Source organism: Ornithodoros turicata, chromosome 1, assembly GCF_037126465.1.
Source record: "Ornithodoros turicata isolate Travis chromosome 1, ASM3712646v1, whole genome shotgun sequence".
Lineage (NCBI taxonomy): Eukaryota > Metazoa > Arthropoda > Arachnida > Ixodida > Argasidae > Ornithodoros > Ornithodoros turicata.
The window spans coordinates 148,518,402-148,536,826 of record NC_088201.1 but is presented as its reverse complement, the minus strand read 5'-3'; the positions used below and the strand labels follow the sequence as shown (position 1 = coordinate 148,536,826).

At 44.6% G+C, this 18,425-nt stretch overlaps 1 long non-coding RNA gene across 1 annotated transcript; it reads right to left on the bottom strand.

Annotated features, from left to right (window-relative positions):
- Positions 1–6,990: 6,990 nt before the first annotated feature.
- On the bottom strand, positions 6,991–17,583 carry LOC135370876 (uncharacterized). The gene is made up of 4 exons (XR_010415469.1): positions 17,436–17,583; positions 15,373–15,438; positions 10,718–10,797; positions 6,991–7,099 (listed from the first exon to the last, which is right to left on the bottom strand). It is a non-coding gene; the product is annotated as an uncharacterized LOC135370876 (long non-coding RNA).
- Positions 17,584–18,425: the final 842 nt, after the last annotated feature.

Below are 18,425 nucleotides of genomic sequence, written 5' to 3'. Positions count from 1 at the left end.
ACCTACCCTAGCTTAATCTAACCTAGCAAAACCTAGCATATAGCCGACCTAACCTAACGTAACCTAACCCAATGAAAACGATTTTCCCATCAGACGTAAAGGAATCCCGAGTCACACACAGCCTATAGTACCTAATCACGACATAAACATTTTATTCACGTGAGGGACCGTTTGCCATATCATGCCGAAGGGTCATGTCATGAACAACAGAACCAATGTGCGCCGACATGAAAACAACGCACACATGAACTGAGATGCACTGAACAAGAAACATCTTCATTCACGGTCCTATGAAGCCGAAGGGTGCAGTCTAAACTCCTGCATTAGAATTTTTTAATCTGTTATTTGGCACGTACCTTTGGTTATGCACAGGTCAATTACGGCTTCCTCATTGTTGTTGTATTAGCCGTGAAGGTCGTCACGTAGTTGCCGCACGCACATTGCACAACAGTAGAGTAGAGTAGAGTATAGTCAGTCCTTCTTGGAAGGGCTGGAAGTGACGCTGGTGACGCCGATAGGAACGGTCTAGCGCGCGCTATCAGCCACAACCACCACACCCCTGTCTGATGGCCACGGGCCACGTTTTCTCGCTTTTGTTGTAGCGCTCTCTTCCTTTCCATGTGGCGTACTGACACGTGATACAGGCAGATAAGGTGATGCGATGCGCGAGCGTTGCCGAAAAGGCGGCACGGAAGTGAAAAACAATCCTTCCCTGGGCGGCTATCACTGTGCGAACGTAGTAAAACAAAAGGAGTAGGGGCGGAAGAAAGGGGCAGGTGATCTGGCGCATGACAACGAAGAGACAACCCAACACAGATATCGTTCTCTGTCCTTTCTCTGTACGATGGAGTAACGGATGATTACACGGTTGAGAGCATTCTATTTTATGTTAAAATTTTATGTTTTAATTAATAAAAGCATTCATGCCGGGCCGGCATTTCATCGGGTCATCAATAATATCATTAGAAAGCCAATTACTTCAAGCCAGTATTTTCGGTCTGCAAAGACCAACAATATTTGAAATAATATCTTTAATTTCCGCGTATATTCATGAAATTTATATTATTTGATTTTCAAAAAGTTTGGACTTGTGGACTTCTGAGGCAGATTTTGGTGCAGCAGACAGACTGGGGCGGATTTAGGGGGGGTGGGGGTCCGGATGTCCTGACCCCCCATGAATTCCAGATTTTAACATCGGGTTCTGTGGAGCAATCCCAGCATGCACCTGGCCCTCGCCCATAGCAGAGCCCCCCCCCCCTCGGAAAAATCCTGGATCCGCCCCTGGATAAGACTGGTAATAAGTTACCGTAGTTCAGGCAGGTGCAGTGTGCCTTTCACACTGAAAGCTATGTTGGCACAAATAAGATGTGACTGCCTCAAAGACGAACTAAGAGTCAGTCATCATGGTATTATTCACCTGGACCAACACTGAACTCGCATGGTTGACCTCAAGAGAACTGTTCGTAATCAGGTTAACGTGACACTGAATATGTGCCTTTCGTCACTGTGTGGCACTAGGACAGCTGCTAACGAATTCATTGAAACAGACAAGGCTGAAGTAGTTACAAGTTTTGTTACTACACTGAAAATGTAACTAAGTTGCTGACTTAGTTACTAGTTATCAAAAAGAACTCGCAGCTACGTAGCTGCCCTAGAACAATAATGAGTTGCACAGAAATTACGTTGCGCTTGTTATTGATTACTTGATATGCCCAGTTCTCCTAGGCTTCAGCTGTGAACTCACCTCTCTGGCACAGCATTTGGGCACCCTGTGGAAGGACTGTCATGCAGTATTCCACGTCCCCTTTTATTCTTGAAAACAACCATAATAACTTTTAACGAAATCCATAGACGAAGCGGGAAATTCTGTGGTCACAAGCGAGGTCAAAGGGTATTTTACATTACCACGTGTGTGACAGTAGTATTCCAATGCTGTACCCAAGCATAAAAAAAATAACAACATACGCAGAAAATCAGTTGCTTAGGTCATTACGGAATGCGGCAAAAAGGACCAAGGGATACCTAAGTCAGGAACTTGATGGAATGTGATGAGACAAAGTCAGTCCTTTTGCAGGCAGCTAAGGTTGGAAGTTTGTTGACAGCATCCGAAGACCACAATGGACCACAGCACGTGATGCTGGGAAAGAAACAAAACTGGGGGGACGTGCTCAAGCTGGACAAAAGTAACTTGTGACTTGAGGCCATCAAGCTACCCAAAAAGCGAGCTATAGTTACCAGACTTCAAAATGAACGGCTTAATAAGTTAAAGGTTGCCCAAAGAGGTTAATTAGCTCAAGACGAAATCGAACAGAATGACGGCTATCACTCAGTTTGTTTTCGTCTTAAGTTTGATTGAATTCCTTCTAAGCCATGTACCAACTAGTCCACCCAGGGTGTTTTGGGCACCTGAAATTTGCAATGCCGATAGACGCCGACCGCTTCCGACAATGCGTCATGTTACTACATCGCCGCTTCTGGTAGCACTTTGATATATTGAATGTGAAAAGCCACGTAGAGCACGGGCTATGAATAGTATGCAAGTCATGCTAAAGGGTTATTATGTCTGCCCTAGAAGAGATGGCAGAAGTACAAATGAGGAACTTGGAATAGCAAATATCTATAGAATACAATTATAACTGGTTTATTACCGTACTTCGTATTCGGCTTGTATGAAAACCGCACATATGTGCATACAAGATAATAATAATAATAATAATAATAATTCGGGGTTTACGTCGCGAAGCAACTACGGCTTGTGCATACAAGAGCCCTGACTGTAAAACCCTAACTTAACTGGAACGTCCTGTTCAGTTAAGCAAAGGGATTTTTTCCCGCAGTTCCAAAAGAGCAGTGAGCACAACACACACACACACAGGCTTTGGATGATGATGCCGAAAAAACGTTCTCGTCCTAGCTTAAATTGTCGACACGACAGAGAGCCTGTGGGAGGCACAATCTCATTCTTCGAGGCTGCGAAAGATGGAAAGAAAAGCCAACTTGGATGACGCCAGAGGTTGTCGTTGCCCCGAAATGCACAAATGGGATGGAAAAGTAGAGATTTTTCCTGTTTGCAGTGTGAACAAATGTTGCTAAGCAGATGTAATGACAAGAGCACTTAGAATGTCGCGGGCACGACACCGCTAACAGAAACAGGCCGTTTTGAATAGAAAGAGCATGCGTGAAAGGACGTAATTCATTGGTGTAATTCATTGGTGTAAGGACGTAATTCATTGATGGATAAGGGAGTGAAAGAGCGTCTTTTTGCGCTTCGCCGCGACCAGCCGCGACAAAAATACGTAAACCGAAACCAATTAATTACTGCAACAAATGACCCGCTTCGGTGGCAGATTTTTCTCTGAAAGGTGTCCACTGAAGGTCCCAAAAGGGGTAGTACCCATTTTAATACCGACAGCGCCCTGCTTTAGAAGTTACGCTTTTTTACGAAACTCATTTGCATTTTTATTTAAATAATGAGCGCCTCCCGCTCATTCACGCGGTGTGCATCTTGTAGGCGGTATTGGACAGATACTTGTAAAAAAGAAAGTTATTCGATTGGTGCACCGGTTCGCGAATTATTTAGCCCGGGGATTTAACTGAAACACCCTGTATATAGCCTCCTAGCCTTCGTATATATCAGCTTGCCAGCAAACCCAATTTTTTTGCCGATACATGCCAAGTGCAAGCGAACTGACAAATAACATAGGAAAACACACACGCAGAACATGCAAAGTCTTCTCAAGCTTACTGTAATGTCCTGACCGCTGACCGATTTTTTTTTTCAGTGTGTGTGCGGGGGGTGTTCTCCCTGAGCCGAACCCGAGCCGAACCAATATGCCTGAACCCGAACCGGACCGAAAAAAATACCGGTTCCGATCCCTGTTTTCCTCTCGATGACCTCAGAGTAAAAATGAGCACTCTACCTAAAGGCCTGGACTTTTCCAATGAGCTACTTGGCAAATAAAACAGCTCTGTCATATCCCACGTGATGACAGACATCGGCTGCTCCCTCGCTACCCCTTGGGATAGTGAAATTCCTCCCTGGAATCCCTCACTGGCTGAGAACCACTGCTCTATTTATTTCGTCCGGGACCAGTTATTGCAGTCCATATTTCCTACCTTCGTGCTAATTGTGTGGCCATTCCCCGGATCGGGTCGAAGCTTGAGTCGCCTCTGTATTACGAGAAACGGAATACCATGCTAAAAATGCTGTTTCTTGGCAAACGATAACATCAGCGTCATATTCAGTACATGTGCACGTACTTCCTCGCTTGAATCAATTTCGTCCTTGAAATGAAATACGTTTGCATCGATTATCTCTGCCAATAAATCTGGGGGTGGGGGGCAGCTGTCCCTTTTGCCTCCACCTTCCGGCGCCCATGCTAGTGCCCATCACTGCTCATATAGTAACAACATATTCTCACGTAATGAAGCAACAATTCGAAGTTAGTGTCACTTTCATTAAACTCAAAGGGTAACTTTCAAAATATATTTTGCTTTAAACACGGACGACACATTTTAATGTCTGGAGGTCCTTGCTTTTTGCAACTTTACTGAGGGCTAACACATTAAACACGTTACAGACAACTCCCAGCATGCATAGTGATGGAATGAAATTAAATGGCAATGGACAAGGAAGTGTTTTGGGCAGCCAGGACTGTGATCAATCTGCCTGCTGCCTCTTTCATACTGTAAACGTGAGTGCAAACCCATATGTTTTGCATTTTAACTTTTCTGTCATTTTATAAAATACTAGAGTACTCTCCTGTCCTGTAACACTAAGAGGCTGAATAGGGAAACTGATCGGGAAGGAAGCTGTTATGAACAGCCGCCAGCCGCCACTCGCACGTTAGCAGGATTGCAAAAGGGCGAATAACAAAATTTGGACCGTACAATGTGCACTTCTCTTGTGTGTGTGAGTTAGACCTTGGCTTTAATACACACCCCATGGGTGAAATTTCTGGCTGGGAGAACGCATAACTTGCAGGCGGTGACTGGACGGTGCCCTGCGAGTTGTACACTCCTTGTTGCAGAGTTCAATTACGAGTGTACAGTACCGTGTCATTATGGTATACGTTTTACAATATGAAATGCATGGCGACGATCCAGCAGAGCACGAATGATGGGAAAACGGCGACTCCAACAACTGAAACAGCTTTACATGACAGCGTCACTAAGAACCGGCTGATGAGGCTAGCAGCAGCGTACACGGCAACCTCACGCACCTATATCATTTTTAATGTGCTCAACTGTTGACTGTCTGAAGCGCGAGAGCGCTACAGCGATCGTGTTGCAAAACACAGACAGCTCTCCACGGGCGCGGAATGCGCCTTCACTTGCGCTGAACATTGGAACACAGCAATTTCACGTACCGCCAGCCTCAGCCACAGATAGTGGGGCACAAGCGACTCAAATTACATACTAAATACCATCACAATAATAATCAACACGGCGACCATCTTGTTTTTGCGAAACTGCGAAACAAGGCGACAAGGCAAGGTATACCCCAACGAAAACGGAGCCGCCACGTCGTGGCGCCAGTGACGAGTAGGTATTAATACGCGTGACGTGGGGTATGATCATCAGGTGGGGACGCTCAAATATACCTTCGAAAGAGCGGTGTGGTATAATTTTGTAACATAGACGCCATCTATACCTCCCGAGGGGGTTAAAGTCGAAGGGCATGGTATAAATAGCGAACATCGCCCGCATTATACACCTACTTCATCCCTTTTTCATCCCCTTTCTTCTAACAGTGTACAGTTAGTAAGGCTCTCGTCCACGCCCTGCTAGAGTGCATTAGCGCTGTAACGTTGCATTACATTTGCCTTTCAAGAGGCCGCGGCTTATGTGATAGAAGCGCCTTTTCAGTAACCAGGAGATCGAGGATTTGGCTCACCTTGGTTCTGAATTGTGCCATCATTCGTGTGTTTATGCTAGAGTGAGGAAGACTATTTCCTCAACGCTCTGCTGGAGTGCGCTAGCTCTGCAACGTCTCAACGTCGCATTACGTTTCGCCTTTCATGGCGCCGTTGCTCAAGCGGTTGAAGCGCTCTTCTAGTAAAGAGGAGATAGATCAAGGGTTCGACTCACTCCGGTTCCGAACAGTCTCATAATTCGCGTGTTAATGCCATAGGTGGAAAGACTCGTTTGTCCACGTCCTTCTAATGCGCATTAGCTCTCCAACATCACATCGCATTCTGTCTTACATGGCGCCGTGGCTTAGGTAGTTAAAGCGTTTTTCCGGTAAACAGAAGATCGAGGGTCTCACTCCCTCTGGCGCGTAACTGTGACATCATTCGTGTGTTTATTCTATAGTAAGGATTGTTAGGACTCTCTTGTCCACGCCCTCATAGGGTTCCTTGGCTCTTCAACATCACATTTGATTTCGTATTCCGTGTCACAATGATTATGTAGGCTACAAGACTGACCTCAAGACAGCGTGGAGTCGCTTTCAAACAAAATTTGGATGGACTCTGCCAAGTGTGAGCAGGAATGTCGGAGATGAGGATCACTGGAGAATACTGGAATGGTGCACACTTGGGGTAAACTTCAATATACCAGATCTCCCCGGAACATGACTGGACCCAACGTAAACAACGGCATTTAGCCGAAGCATGCTACATTTTTAAAAGAGGCTACATTTTTACGAGGCATGCTAGCTTTTCCTGAGCTGTTTGAATTAATTGACTGAACCACCCATAATCTTTAGGAGCGCACATGCAAGAGCACGTATGTCGTCGCAGAACCCGCTGAGCTGCGTGCAGTGGCGCTATAAATTATGTTATTAAATGTTTCATGCGTTCTGAAAGAAAGAATAAAATGGGTGCTAGAGAGCTCTCAGCTGAACAGGAGTGTTCGACCCACTCGGTGAAAGAAAGAATAAAATGGGTGCTAGAGAGCTCTCAGCTGAACAGGAGTGTTCGACCCACTCGGGTGCCGCACTGATTGATTCGCTTTGTCCTTATGTTGTAGTCAGAAAGGCTCTTGTGTACACATCAGCTCTTTATTAAATCAGTTGTACAACAATCTTCTGATGGATGTGTAATGTTATTCCTTGTCTGCTACGAGGTCTTCAAGATCAAGCTGTGCATGTTACTACCTGCAATAACAAGTAATTTGTTTGGAATACCTGAATAACGACGCCGTAAAATGTACGCCGAACGAAGACAGCGGGAAACGACACGCGAGTTATGCTGTCTTTAGACTCAGACTGTGACTGCCACTTTAGACTCTCAAATACTGCTATGGTTCCTGATGTGCCCATCCAAATCAAGGGCTTTTCCTACATCACTGGAGCCAAACGTCCTGAAAACCAAAAGGCCGGGGTTGCCATCTACGCTAAGGACGGCATCAGAGTTACATATCGAATGATTCGAAGCAACGTTCACGAATACGGTGAGTCCTGTGCCGTACCCCTACCCACAGATCTCAACGTGGTTACCGTGTACTTCCTGCCAGGGACTGCACGCACAGACAAGCAGCAACCGCTGTAAACCAAATGATGGACTGCGTTATGGTTACACTAGGGTGGGTCGTCCTGGTAAGAGGCTTCAACCAAGACGATGTGAAAGGCTTTCAGTTCACCTTAGATATGCGTTCTCTGTGCTCTGACCGTTCTGCTGTCCTAAAACGCACCATCTTCACTGACCAAGGAACATGCATAGACCGCGTGTACCAAACAACGCTCTGGGTCGTTACGAAGGGTGGAAGAAGCTTTCAAAAAACTTCAGGAAGGGCTCTTCGTGGATCCTTTGGAAATACGTCAGCATAACACCTTACGGTAACTCCTTAATGTCAAGGCTAACACGAACCCCGAAACGCAAAAAGAGGAAAGGAAATATGCATAAAAAACAAGAGAAAAGAGGAAGCAAAATAACGAACCAAAGAAAAATAAGCAGAAAACAGAAAAGGACGAAAGAAAAAACAAAAACACTCAAAAGAGAAAGGAGGAAGCTAAACAAGCAAATAAAGGAAACAAGCAAAACGGAAAGGAGTAAGTAAAAGAACGAACCAACGGCTTATGCTAACCCATTTTCAAAGGATCCGCCAATGTTTTCTTTTTTACAGATATGTATCCTGCTTGGGTAATTCTATTTTAAAGCGGCCAAGGTGGGAAATGCATATTTTTTTATGCGACTGAAAAAACAAATCTTGAACCGTGTTTCAGATGAATGAATGATGATTCATGTCCAAACCCCGAGGGATGACCCTGTCGCGAGTAGGAGAGGGGGAAATCTGCTATGCCATTACTCGTACTGACTGATTTCTACCCAATTTGACGGCATGCAACTACGCGTTGATTTCGTATACGGTGTTTCAATACGAATACATCAATTACGAATAGCACTCCAACTTCAGAATATGCGTTTTCTCACCTCTAACGAAGCGGTAGGAAAAGTGATGTCATAGGATTATCTAAGCGAGCTCTATCGACTGATGTATTGTGTATCGCATAGGGCAGTGCCGTGATGCGCCAGGAGGGAAGGTCCCGGAAGAAATTTGTTGTTTGAGGTCCTGTATCTCAGCCACTGTATACTTATCAGATTCATTTTCGGGCCGATACTTGGTCAATATGACATATACAAGCACATGTTAGAACATGTTGCGCTATAAATCTAGGAATCCCACAAATATATTTTCTGTGTGTGTTTGTGTGTGACAGCCCAGGTTGCGCCCGTGCAACAGGATGATCCGCCGGCAGGGGATAGTTTCCTGCTGACCTATTCCAGTCTTAAGACACGTTGCACCAACGCACATAATTAATGCAAACGCAAAGGTCCGCAAAGAGGCATACGTTGCTACAACGATAGTCCGTATGCAGTACATTTACAGCTCCTTCACCGTCGACGAACGCTCGCTTTACAATATATATCCCAAGATCACGCACCAAACGAATGTTCTTGTTCTTCTTGTGCGCCATGCGGTAGTCTGCACGCACTATTCTCGGTGCCACCGGCATGATTCTCATTAAAACAGGATTCTAATGAACTGAATTCATCATCGTCCATGCAGGTACACGTAGATGTCAAATATATGTCCTAGAACAATACTCACGACTGCCAAGTAGAAGAATAACAGTTGGAGGTCTAAGAGCTTCCACTGTACAAACGTCGCCTTGATCCAAAAGTTTTGACCGCACTCATAACATGTAAACCTTGCTTTATTGCGAGCGTGCAGAGAACAAAGATATTCCACTTATCTTAAGAAACAGCTCGCTCGCTTCAGACAATTGAATAACCAGACTGACTGTGTGGGCTTTACGTTTGTGACCAAGGGCTTCCAGAAGACCGCATAGAAGCGCTTTTCGAGATTATGAACGAATGTGAAGGATATTGCCGCGGCATCAAACAGCTATTGAGGTAAACAGATTGCGATTCAAGGCAACGTATTTCGCAATAGCATTCATAACGTGTTCATGAGAAAGAAAACTCGCTTGTGTACCCATCCGACTCTCTATCGACGAAACGACGAAAAAGGCTGCGCACGACGTAGAAGAAACAGGAGCGCGATTGCCTGAAGGCCACTGCTGCATGGGCGCAACATGAACGGCTACAAAGATAGTTGTACGCTTCCCAGGAAAATGGAGCAACATGTTTTAATTAGAGCTTGTATATATGGCATCGAGTTAGCCTCCGCCTAAAACTGAACTCCATTATTATAACAGCCATTGAAATACAGGGCGTCAAGCACGACCTAGTATCGTCACGCATTTTCGTTGACGTCTTACCGCACTACCGCGTGAGATACACTAAAGATCAATATATTACTCGATAGAGCACGTTAAACAATTCTAATGGCAATGGTTTTGCAAGATACTATTGACGGGGTGCAGAAACTGCAAAGTTCTCGTTAGAAGTGGCAACCTTGGCATTTTTTGTTTCAGCGTTTCCTCCGTGCAGCGGTAACGACACTACTGCTATATACACTCCAACAGGTGTACCATTCGCGCGCCCCCTTGAAGCATCGCTGGTAGAAGCAACGGGCATTTCGACGCCGTCAAACTGGGTAGAACTTTCAGCGCGAGAAATGGCACTGCATATTTTTTACTCTCCCACTCGCAAACGGCTCATCACTCGGGGACCGGACATGTGTCTTTCTCGTCCGTTTGAAACCCCATCCAACATTTTTTTTTCGTTCTTCTGAAAAAACTGTCGATTCCACCCATTGGTTGATATAAAATGGAATTACCCATATTATTTATATTTTTATTATTCCATATTCAGCCTTTTCGTTCTTGCATCGCGCTTTAGTTACTAATGTAATACCCTCATAATACACCGAAATATTTGTAATACGTAATATAATACTGTAGAATCAATGTGTTACCTATTATCATTATTACTCTGCTTTCTAGAACATACAATGTAGTTGTAATATAACACGACATATGAATATTGCTACTCTTCCCCGGCTGCCGCAGATATCGCTGCCGCAGATGCCGTTTTTCAGGGCGTCTATTACCCGTTTTTTGCTAAATTTTGTAATGCAGGTTCACATCCATACACGTCTCTCTCATTTATATGGCGTCGTTTAAGCTTGGTGTCACAATCTCAGGAGGACACCTTCGTGGCCTTCCATTTTACACATTAAAGACATTGCGTTAAAGAGTACAGAGCGCATTGCGTAAAACAGACAGTGAAGAAAAGCAAAAGTCAGGCACGGAGTGCATGATAAGGGCACAAACAACGTGAATGCACAGACAAAATTCGTTTCATACCTTATGCATAAAAAATCTTTGAGGAACCGTTCTGGATACTGCGTGGGCTGAATGACATGTGCGAAACAGTCGCGCAAGACCTGAGGGCGAAAGGGAAAGAAATCCAATAAACTTTTGGCACGTACCTCCTCTCTATTCTCTATTTTACTATTTCGTGACACAGTAGTGGATCTGCTGGAGTTCCACAGATAATTTAAATTGGTCTCAGGAACAAATTTCGCTGATCGTTGAATATGAAAGTAAATTATTGTTGCCGATGCCATTTATATTTTATGATAGAAGTAAAATTCTTGTTCTGATTTCACCGCTTCCAGTGGACCCGCTAACAAGGAACAGTACGCCTCGTACTTCGCAGTGTGCCCAGAGGATCACTAATAAGAAGCATTAGGTACACTTTGTACGGTCATCGGGCACCTCGTTGTAAGCTCCTTTCTGTAACACTTTAGCAACACAATCTCTTTCGGACGGGAACTATGTGTGTCATCTTTTTTTTACGATTGTAGTTAAAACCGCCAAAGGGAGTGAGAGTGAATATCAACCCGAAACTTTATGTTCATCGGTATGCTTGTAACTTGTAATGTTGAAATCCCCCAAAAATAACGAATAAAACTCGCTTTCAATCTCCCCACTTTTTTTAAATCGAATTTGAAAGATCGCATGTCCAGCGAGCTGATGATGAACCACCAGGAAGTACCAGGTACACAAATTACCCTAACTACATTATTGAGTACTTGTACTGTAAGTACCCTAATGTAAGTACACTATGTACCCTACTAAAAGTGCTATAAATACTACAACAAAACGAGAACGGACAGATCTACCTGTGCGACTTCGTCCTCTTGTCATCATTTGAGCGGCTTTAGTGGTATGCAGCACCAGTTTCAGTCTGACATTTTACTAAAACCGATTTTCTTTTTGTTTAAGGAGCATGAGCGTATACTTGTTCAGAAAAATCCATTGTTGAGACACTTGAATGTACAAAAACTGCCAATGCTTCTATAATTATATTAAACGAATGAAATGCAAAGACACGCACAATGTGAGGCCGCAACCGGCAACGCCATGACTTGATCAATTGTCATTTCAGTTCTCCCAGTGCGTGGTTCTCGTGCCTTTTTAATGCGTTAGCATTTTACTCCTCGCTAAGCAAGGATCGCGGCGTGTTCTGTCTGTAGCCACGGCGCGGCGTGCGTGCACGGTGAATGGAGAGGGTAGGTGAGAGTCCGTGGAGAATGCGACAAGCGCGGCACTCGGCACGGCAGCAAGGTAAATTTACCCAGGTAGCGAAGGCGAGAAAAAAAAAAAACAAAAACAAATCTGACCCGGCAACACTGTCATCTCCGTGACTCGAGCGATCCTGGGTGTTGGTAGCACAGGTATGGTCGTAATCAAAAAATATTTTCGACGCGCGCATAGGTCTTTTATAAACTAATAGTTTATTCATAATTCAAATATAGGAAAAGCCACCTGTTGCACCACTAGTACACATATACGAAATCATCTACCACCTGAGTACGTTTCCGTATCCTGCTCCACTGCGCATGTGTAGCAGTACGCTCGTTTGTCCGTGCATTCTTTTATCCGTGCCGTGTACCCGTGCATTGTAATGCGGAGTTTGTACACTTTTTGGATTAAACAGGAAGCGACGTTCACATTTCGAAGCTGTAGGCCAAGATTAACACGTGTGAACAGATGTGTGCTATGCACCCCGTGTTGCTGGCCCCGAGAAAAAAAAGGGTTTCGTCATAGCAAGACCGGCCATGATAGCGTGAGTGTTAACGAATCAGCTGGACACCAACGATGCCATGTTTTTTGCAACGGACCCATTATGACCACTCTCTGAATAAATACCAACAGCTAATCACTACGTGTACATGAATGTCTAAGTTAGGAATGCACATTAAGTGAAACTTCCTGTTTATTTCTGGTTATCACGTACCCTTAGTCAAAACCTCTGATAACTCCATGTATTTCGGACTGATATGTGTCATTAAACCTGATGTGATTTGTTCTTCTCTGTTCTCGTCTGGTATTGCTGTCTTTGGTGACTAGTATGGTTCGGTACGGAAAAGGGGAAGGGTATACAACGCAAACGAAGTACGCGAATGCAAACGTGCCATGGCTAATTATGCACTACTTATTATTTATGCTAGTGACGTCATATGTGACGCCATTTATTTACAAAAGTAGTACTCCGCGCAACGGATGGATGGCGCTGACAGTTTCTATCATGGCGCCATCTGAAGACGCGTGGTCCTATGGGAGTTTCGCTACCTGTTTATGTATACCTTGCGGCAGTGCAAGTGTGGTGGTCGACAGGTTGAGACGTGTCCGGTGACCGGATGAGACGGCACCGCCAAGCTGAATCGGAGTAAGCTCGGAAGGCGCGTTTGAATGCGAATGCTTTTTTGTGTTAGCGTTGTGTAGGGCAGGTGTGCACCCCGAAATAAAGTTATAGAAAATACCGTTTCAAAATAAACTACTGTAAATAAATGTTATGTGACTATAAAATGCAGAGTCGCATGCGGGAAGCTGCCAACGGCGAACAAGAACTAACGTGGACATAAAAATCCGAACATGGGGTTACCTAATAATAAACTAACCAACATCCTGCGCTCCGTCGTCTCCGCCCTGTTAAGCCTAACGGCTGCTAGAATGTGGCTTTCGTTAGCTTATACGACTTCGGATCTTATAGGTAGACATCCGACAGACATGGAAAAAAAACGTGAATTTGAGTGGGTAAACAGTAACGCTATACTCTTAAACACGGCGTATCGCCATACGAAGCAGTCGAGATTCTCCTTGATTTTTAGTTGTTTCGATAACATGGATTGTGAGATCGGGGATTTCCCGTCTGAGAATATCGAGGTCCTTCGTTCCCAAACGGCTTTTAAGTTTTAATGCTAACGCATTTGCATTGCTTCCTTCGTTGGCTGTCAATAACTATTCCGTATCACAATGTGTCACGGGATTACATGGTGAAGTAATGTATCAGCTTGAAAACCACATGCTCCTATTTTTTACATTATAATTTTTAATGTGTCACATCAATGAAATAGCTGAACATCACAGTAGTATAAAAATGAAGGCTTATATATTTTATTTTCTTCATAATACTTTCTTAAATGTGTTCTGTTTCAGAAAGCAGCAAGGAATGCGCAGAAATATGTAATCCCTGTTGGCTTGTGCTTTTTTCCCCCTCAAATTTTCTAGCCCGTGATAATCGAAAATTAGTACGGGAGCACGATAGTAGGCGGGAGGTGTTCTTGGATCAGCTAGGGTATATATTTTGCATAATCCCACCACAGTTGACTGGCTGCCGCTGAACATGTAACTGCTAATTATACCATCGCATAAGGTTTAGATTAACGGATTAGCACTCAAGCAGTAGGACTTGGTGGCTTCATCGAATTTGTCAAGAATGCTAGCTGAAGTTTTGCTAAAAGCCAAGACGGTGGCTACTAAAGAGCGTATGATACTTTTCAGAAAGAAAACTTTAACCGGGACTTTCCCTCTGGTTCCTTCAGTCGCATATTACTCGTTGAATTTATTATACGAATGAATGAAATTAAAACTGAGTGACGATAGACTTGAATGAAATGCAAAGTGATATAAATTAAAATCGCACTGTACTTGAAGAGGACTTGAAGTACTATGCCTAGTACTTTCTACTATACTTTAAGTGCATTTCGAACAGGGTGCTTTGTACACTACTGGAAGTAGTAATGACGCCAGGTACTTCGTATTATACTTTCGCTACAATTTTCAGGTACTTTGACCGTCAGTGCTAGCAACAATTTCGTCGCCGCGACATCTGTACGTATGGAATACCCGAATGCGCGACCTCCCACTCGCAAATTCTGCGAAACCGAAAGGTGTTGGGGGAACTTGCGACGTAGTTCTATGTCGACAATGTCGCACCATCAGGACCCGAGCGCACTTAACTCCGCATTTACTAAGTGCCGCGCGGAGAGAGCTTCTGTTTGTACAATAGCACGCCGGAAAGAATGTGTATATATAGAGGAGATGGTATTCCCCTATATGCGTCCTGACAGGCTGTGTCGTAATATCCGAGTGAGCAGAAGTTCGTGGCCGCACGCTAGGACGGTGCCGGTAGAACCGGCGGGCAGGTTCAATGGCGGGCGGCAGCCGAGGCACGTCTTCGTAGTCGTCGTCATCTGCGGCAGGAGAGGATAAGCCGCCACAGATGCTCCCCTGCTTGGACGCAAAGGCATCTGTACAAGAGCGTCTGAGTGTGTTGATGACTCTGAAGACGGATTGAGTCGCGGAGCAAGGGGAAGTTGGGGATAACGACGTCTGTTGCTGTTGCCCGTTAGGTTCTTCATCCGTCCGGCATCTTCTGTGGCAGGAGCAGGTAGGCCGCACACCTCAAAGCAGAATTATCTGGATCTTCCAAACGTCGAAAAGCCGGGGTGAAATCGGGGTCCCATTAGCCCACCTAGGTGTTATCTTTCCTTTTGTTTTTCGTCGATTGTTTGTTAAGTGCTGTGCAGCACTCAAACCTGATTGAAAGTTGCAGGTGCCGTATTCATGGTTCGGCATACTCTGGCCTAGTCTGCCTATTCACCCCCCTAGAGTTACTCCGTGCGGCCAGAGTTGAAACAGAAAACGTGACGAAATAATGTTATACGTACGCAAGACCCAGCTTCGTCGCAAACGTTAACATCAAGGAAGATTCGGTACTGCAAGTTCTCAAACATCTGCGTAAGAGAAGCAATAATTAGTTTTGCTTGTTGACAGTAACATGGAGAAATTTACTGAATTAAATGAATTGTGAAAGCAGCTTAACGAAAAAAAAAAAAGATTTTGCATGTGGAAACCTGTGGCGGCGCCACCTGTTGGCCACCACGATATTGCTGTTATGAGAGGGCGCCGCCGCCGGGGAGTGGCGAAGAGGAGCCCCTGGGGAGAGGGACAGGTAGCAGGTAAAAAGGGAGCGCGACGGCGTTAGAGGAGTCGGGAGACGCAACGGAACGTTGACCTGGAAGTGACTGAATTAAAGCCCGACTGAGCGAGTGAATTAAACAACTCTATGGTCAACGTTTCAGGTGAGGCACCGCCGAAACGTTGACTATAGAGTTCTTTAATTAATTCCCTCTTAAAATTGTAATAAATTTCTGATGTTTTAATTTAATTGTTTTAATTTATGTTTTAATTGTTGTGTTAATTTACTCTAATACTCCGCCCAAGTCTCGTATTTCTTTTGATGCGGACACCTATATATATATATATATATATATATATAATGCAGGGAAAAAAAGCCATTCAAGAAACAAGTAAATTACACTAGACGTGTTTGAAATTCAAAATTACACATTAAGATGACTTCTATGGCTGCACGCAGAGAAACAGATACTCATGGAACGATGCGACAGCACCAGAGGATACGTGTTTCGCCGTGTTTGCGGCTCGTCAGCTCTGGGTGGCTGCGCATCGCTCGGGACAGTGTCTCGTGTTTTCCGTAACAAAACCGCCCTGCTACTGTACGAACAAGGCGTATCAGAGGCTCATCATTCGACACTGACCTTCCTGGTACCTTCCCCGATCTAGATCTAGAACACTAGAACTGACCTCCTTTGTTGTGCACCATGCCGACCTCGCAGTATGTACCACAGGGCCTATGGCCTTCTCTATAGTCTCCTTTGTCGGAAGGCCCCTAGGAAGTGTTCATTACACCTGACACCGGGATGAAACGAGGTAAGTTAAGTGCCAGTCATTATTTGACGAGAAGGCAGCAGTCGTGGCCATCTGCATCGGCACGGCATCTCGACGGAAGCTACTGACACAGCTTTCAGAAAATGCCTTAGTGATCCTATCTTTAGTATCCCCGATGTTAGCCTCCTTTGTATCAAATAAGTGATAGCCGTTTTCACTGCATTAAAGCCACTATTGATTTTGTATCTGCATCCCTGGTTTACCACACCAATCTGTCGCGTCGCATCGCCCGCGGCTTATCTGGATCCTTCAAAATGTTCCTAGAAAGGGGTCCTGGGGATTATCAGCGGTGTGGATTATACGCGTGGAATTACAGTACTCGTTAAACTGGTGTCAATCGACATGGCATAGCTCTAGTATCAAAGACTGCTTATTTTCAGCAGTTAGGACGGACAGCACAATCATAAAAGTATTTGACGTATGCGTGGCTTCCTTGGAAAGTGGTCAAAATTCGTGATGCTAGGGTTTAACGGATTTTTATTAACGATACCAAACCAGCCAACCAACATTTTATAATAATAATAATTGGGGGTTTACGTCGCGAGACAACTCAGCCACATTTTAGCGTTATTTCACATACTCTAGAAACATTGCCAGTTAAGATAGTATATAACAGCGCTGTTCTACAATTACTGTGGTCGTTATGAGTACTCCACACACTGCCTCTACCATCAGGAATTCTGTACATCACACGGCTCACTAAATATTTTATGAATGCCACCCTATAATGTTACAAATATTACCTATTATTTCATTCATCGTGCATGGCATTGCATTACAAATGTGCATTCGATTTGGCATGCATTCCAAATGTAGCGCAAACAATGTCCCAGTTCAGGTTCCGTCGTGCGATTCTCATCCGCTTGCTGTTTCGGTTTAGTACACGCAGTTGCCGTGTGCTCTTAAAGAATCTATTGGTAGTCTGCCTAATCACCGCAGCGCAAAAATATTCCACTCCACAGCATTCATAACTCTCGCTTACCATCTCCGCTCTGTTGACCTGTACAAGGGTAACCCCCTGGGCTTCCACTGCAAACTGGGCGGCATCCTTCGCTTCTTCACCGTTCGGATCAAGCAGGATGAATTCCCGTTCAGAATCCTGAGAGGCGCAAATGCCATTAACGGCTAGTGTGAACGTTAGTAGAAGCAGCAACATTTCTTGACGCGTCAAACTCATGGTATCGCACGTGAAACCTTTTTTCAATCTCTTTCTTTGAATCTCGCTCTTCTTATTCCAGTGAAGTGGACTAGAACACGAAGAATGTCTTATTCGTGGTTGCTAGGGGCGATGTATTCGAATGTATGTTATTTCTATTGTTCTTTTTATGCGCTTCCATGCAGAAGGAGAGCACACCGTCGTACAATGGAGACCTTTTTGAAACGCCTCGTAAATTTTAAACTCAATACCAACAGCATAAATAAAGCTCATAACTCGTAGAAAGCTCGTAGGCATCGAAAAAATAGGTTTCTAAGAGGTGCGTAGAATGTGTTCGGCAAGAGTTTTATAACGTGTTGTCGAAGGCTTTACAAGCAAGGAAAGCATTTCTTGGAGTTTTGAATCGGAGTAGCGTATTCAGCATTTTGTGGATCGTATTTGAATCGTTCAAACGTCGTTCAAAACGGCGTACGCACAATAAGTTTCTCACAAAAGTTAAAGTATCCATACCCTGTCTTGAGCTTCGCCCTGTTCACCCGATGACAGGGAGAAGGTTCCGACGATTCAATCAATGGCCGCGTTGAGTCGGGACACCCGCGCTCCGAGTGGAGTGACTCCGTCAGACCCCGGAAGGCGTCACTGCTTAACGTTCCCATGAAACATTGAACTCTCTTCTAGCCACTTGCGCTCGCAGAAATTTGCGCTCGAAAAACCGCGGAAAGGCGCCCGCCTGCTTTTTATCGGTCGCTGAACATTTACTCATTTTTTCATCGCACTTTCACTGTCCCAAATTGTTCACATCCTGCAGGACAACGA